The following is a 5,262-nucleotide window of genomic DNA, read 5'->3' as shown; positions in this document are numbered from 1 at the left end:
GAACAGTTCTGTTTCAGCTTCCTTGTGCCTAGAGGGCTTGAGGGAAGGTGTGGCTCTTTTGTCAGCTTGTCTTTGGGTAGATTTAGCATTTGCTCAGCAGCCAACTTAAACGTCTGGATCAAAACCCTGCGATAAGGTAGCAACGGCCCGTCCCTTCAGCCAGTTACTGTTTGTACCCAAGGTTCCCTGCTGACCTCTAGATAACCGCAGCCATTTTCTCCCAAGCTGTTCCTGGCAGGGCAAACTGCTCCCTAAACTTGTAATGAACCAATTAGAGGCTTCCTCTTATTTTACCAAATTTCCTTTTGTCTGAGACAGAAAGGAGAGAGAGAAGGAAGGCAGAGGACAGAAATCACTCCAGAGCTGGTCTCTGACTGTTAATAGCATCGTGGTTGCTATGGTAGCAAGAACAGCCTCCATCTACTGCATTGAAGCATCAAGACTCAGGCTGGGATGTGGCTCAGAGGGTAAACCGCTTGCCAGGCAAGCATCAGGATCTGAGTTCAGATCCTCAGCACTGACATAAAAGCTGGTGTGGTGTCACCTGTCTCTAACCCTAGGTCTTGGGAGGCAGAGACAGGCAAACCCTGGGGGTCCACTAGTCAGACAATATAGCCAAAATGGCAAGCTTCAGGTTCGGTGAATGACCCTGTCTCAAAACAGGAGGTGGAGGAAGACATCCCAAAGTCAAGCTCTGGTCTCCACATGTGCCTGCACAGAGGGCTATACCTGTGTGCATACACCACAGCACAGACACACAGACAACACAGACAGACAGAGAGCAGAACGCACACTCATACTCCCGTGATGATGTAACATGCCCTCTTGAGAAATCCTATTACCCTTCTGGGAAAGTGTGTGAGAAATGATGCCATACCACGGGGAGGGTGTGTGTAGCTAGCTGAACTTTGTTTCGGAAGGATTTCAACTAAGGGGCTGGCAGTGTAGCTCCGTTGATAAACGTACTCGCCTAGCATTCACAAAGCTCCCAGCATGCACCAAACTCCAGCTCCATCCAAAACATCCTGTGAATGATGACTTCTGAAGTGGAGGCAGGAGGATCAGGCCTTTGTGAGTTTGAGGCCAGCCTGGTCTGCACGAGGCACTGTCTTTAAAAACCTGGTGGCACAAAAGAATTTTGCTTAAGGTTAGCCTGGGGGAAGTCTCTGGTAGAGTGTCGCAGAGACCTCTTTATTCTCCTGTGGAATAGTTCATTAATGACTTGGGTTAGAGTTCTGATGGCTTTGAGATTAAATTTTAGGATGACTCAAAGCCAGAAGGGAGGAAGCAGAGGGTAGAATCAATCGTCAAAAACATCACTCGGAGCCAGGCATAACGACACTGGAGGTGCAGGCAGGAGGACGGGGAGGTGCCCTGTAGTGGTAGCCGGGACTCTAGGGAGCCCTGTTGGAAATAAACAACAGCAATGAAAACCAGCCGAGCAGGCAAAAGGGTAATAGAAGCACTGACCTATAGGCAGAGGCAGACAGCCTGGAGGTGAAGGGACAGAGAGAGAGAGAGAGAGAGAGAGAGAGAGAGAGAGAGAGTGAACCTTTCACATCTCTCACACAGGGCCTTCCTATTTTGGGGCTCCCAGCAGGAACGCAATCTGTAAGCTATGACTCAGTGTGGAAAGATCAACTGATGAACTAACCTTCCACAAAGCTCTGGAGGGCAGGGCCCAGAGCCACTTCCATGTCTCATGGCTTCCCCCCCGGACCACTGGCTCCAGGCCTGTCATGGAGAAGCATCCTGGCCCATCGAAGTCTCCAGCCTCGCCCAGTGCTGTCTGACTTGAGAGGGAAATGTTTTTGGGAAACAGATTGCTTTGGCCCAGGGAAGGTCTGGTCTTTCTGTGCACGGTGTTCTGGAGACAGACTTCACTCCGGACAGGCCCTGAGGAGAGTTAACATCAACTCAGGGTGTTCAGTTACTGTTGCGTTTCAAACTAGCAGGCTTTTCTAAGGCAGCAGTGAGGAGCCAGTTGGAATCACCTGCTGGCCCTTGATTGCCTCACCTATAACATGGTTCGTGACACTCCCTGTGAGAAGCTGAGGCGGCTCCCACCCTGTGGGATATCACACTATGTGTGGGTTAGTCCGTTGGGCTGCCATAGGGAAAACCATAGAGTTATTAATGCTGGTGCAGGGGCCTAGGGAGGCTCAGTGGTTAGAAATATTTAATGCTTTTGCAAAGGACCCAGATTTTATTTCCAGCTCCCGCAGGGCAGCTCACAACTGTCTGTAATTCTAGTCCAGGGAGTCCAATACCCTCTCCTGGCTTCTTCAGCCAAAAGGGCACGAATGTGGTGTACATATGTACACAAAGGCAAAACACGTACACATAATATAAACACATATAATTCTTTAAGAAAGAAAGGAAGAAGCTGGATCTTGTGGCACACGTCTGCAATCCCAGCATTCTGGGAAGCAGAAGCTGTGAGTTCGAGGCCAGCCTAGTCTACAAAGTCCAGTAGAGCCAAGGCTACACAGAGAAAATGTGTCTCGGAAAAAAAAAGAAATCTTTTCTAAATAAAGAAAAAAAGAAATCTTGAGTGTGCTGACACACGCTTGTAATCCCAACACTTTGGAGGTAGGAGTGGAGAGATCAGGAGTTCAAATTCATCCTTAGTTACAAGACAAGCAAGTTCAAGGCTAGCCTGAATTGCATGAGCCCCTGTGTTTAAAAAAAAAAAAAAAAAAAAAAAAAAAAAGGCAGCACTCAGGGGAGCAGGGGAGTGTGATACCGGCCTGGGCTGCGTAGTGAAACACCCTCTCAAAAACATTTTTTAAAATAACACTTCTACCTCTTCCCCTATTTTTGAATTAAATTATTTACTTTAATTTTCTGTGCATTAGTGTTACGCCTGCATGTTATATCTGTGTGTGGGTGTCGGATCTGTTAGAAACGGAGTTACATTTATGAGCTGCCATGTAGGTGTTGGGAATTAATTGAACCCAAGTCCTCTGGAAGAGCAACCAGTGCTCTTGACTATTGAGTCACTGCCCAACCCCCCAAGATAGGATTCACCTGTGTAGCGTAGCCCTGGCTGTCCTGGAGCTCTGTAGACCAGGCTGGCCTCAAACAAACAGAGATCCATCTGCCTCTGCCTTCCAAGTGCCGAGATCAAAGGTGTGCGCCACCACTGCCTGGCTGCCTTCACCTGTTTAAAGCCTAGTTTATAGTGGTTGTTTGCTTTACCTGTTTGTTGAGGAGTCTCTCTGCCGATCAGGCTTAGACAGAACTTAGCCAAGGATTGCCTTGAGCTCATGACAGTCCTCCTACCTCAGCCTCCCAGTGCTGGATTACAGTCACGAGACAACATGTGGAGCTCGGGCAAGTCACATATTTGCAGAGTTATAAAAGCACACACAATGCATGTTAGGCTATTGTCATCACCTCAACAGCCCATTGGTAAGCCCACACCTCACCCAAATCTCCAGATCCAGTTGGCCAATGAAGAACCCATTTTCTGTCCTGAGATTTGCCTCTTTCAAACATTCCGCTAAAACAGGGTCCTATGAGATGAAGCCCTTCCTGCTTGCCGCCGATCTTATCTTAGTGTTGTCAAGGTCATCCACAAGCACCATGCCTCATTTTGGTGCTGTCTTTATTGCCAAATGAGATGGCATTCATTGTATGATTACTATTAATTAATTGGTTAGAAGAGAGTCTCAGACAGGATTCCCACATATCCTTGGCTGTCCTGGAACTCATGCTGTAGACCAGGCTGGCCTTGAACAGAGATTTTTCTGCCTCTGCCTCCCAAGTTTAAACTCTGCTGAGTTTAAAGGATTGCACCACCACCTCCTGCCTTTTCTAGACTTATTCAATTTTTTTTTTTTTAAAAAAAAAGTGTGTCTGAGTGTTTGCCTGCATATACGTATATGCAGCATGAAGTCAGAAGAGGGTGAAGTCAGAAGAGGGTGAAGTCAGAAGAGGTGTCAGATCCCTGGGACTGGAAATCCAGACAGTTGTGCCTCCATGTGAATGCAGGGCACTGAACCTGCGTCCTCTGCAAACAAGCACTCTTTAACTGCTGAACTATTTCCGGCTCCCTGTCACTTAAGGGAAGAGATGCCAGATTTATAAAGAGAAAGTGAGAATAAGCTCTCAAGAATGAAAAGAGTCCCCAGGAAGAATGCCCCTGGCTACTGTTCTTATTATTGTGAAAATAAAAGGAAAAAAGTGATCACACACACACACACACACACACACACACACACACACACACACGCACTGTAGAAATGTTTGCATGGAAGCCAGAGCCATTAGGAAGCAGGACGCTGACTCTCTGAAGATGAGCTTCGCTCATGGACCCACTGACTGCAGGTCTCTGAAGTACAGAATTGCACTGTGCCTGAGCCCTCCAGATGTGTTTGCAGAGTTTAGCAATGGCTGCCTCCGGGACATTTTTAGCCAAGCACAGATAACCTCTCCTGTGAGTCACATGACACCTGTTCTTACTCAGTCTCTGCAGTTTCCTACGGAGGAAGCTTCACCACTTTTTAAACATGTATTAAAAGCCGGGGTGGTGGCGCATGCCTGTAATCAGGGAGGCAGAGGCAGGTGGACCTCCGTGAGTTCGAGGCCCGCCAGGTCTACAAAACGAGTCCAGGACAGGCCAAGGCTACACAAGAGAAATCCTGTGTAGAGAAATAATAATAAAATAATATATATATATATATATATATATGTATTTGTTTTATGTATTAATTTGTGTCACTTGGTACTGCTGCCCACTTTCGCTTCCTTCTTTGGGACATTGAGTGAGAGTTGTATGGGTTCATGTCTACCCAATTTCAGCTCCTGAAATCCTTCCCCAGTTTCCAGTTTCCAGCTGACTGACAGTGAACTCTCACAGATAAGTGGCTTCCGAGAATGCTAGTTCTTATCGGAACTTCCTGACCCATCCGCACAACGGGGTAGATGGTCATATGAGCCCATTCTAGGTGAGGAGTGAGCTCAAAGCAGCTAAGTCCTTAAACCTCAGAGAAGAGACCAGAACTCTCGGGCCTGCGCACTCTTGCAGCATAAACCCTGGCTGGGCGGCACTTCAGAAACAAAATGGTTGCTGGGCTTGTGAATGCATGCTGGGTGTAAGCAGCAGGATCAGGGAGCAGGGCCTTCTCCAAATATTGAGTTCAAGTCCAGCCAAAGCAATGTGAGATCCTATTCCTACAACAAAGAAAAAAGAAGGAAGGAAGGAAGGAAGGAAGGAAGGAAGGAAGGAAGGAAGGAAGGAAGGAAGGAAGGAAGGAA

Source organism: Psammomys obesus, unplaced genomic scaffold (genome assembly GCF_907164565.1).
Source record: "Psammomys obesus unplaced genomic scaffold, mPsaObe1.curated_primary_1811, whole genome shotgun sequence".
Taxonomy (NCBI): Eukaryota; Metazoa; Chordata; class Mammalia; order Rodentia; family Muridae; genus Psammomys; species Psammomys obesus.
The sequence above is the reverse complement of the archived record's forward strand: the minus strand, read 5'-3'. Positions refer to the sequence as shown.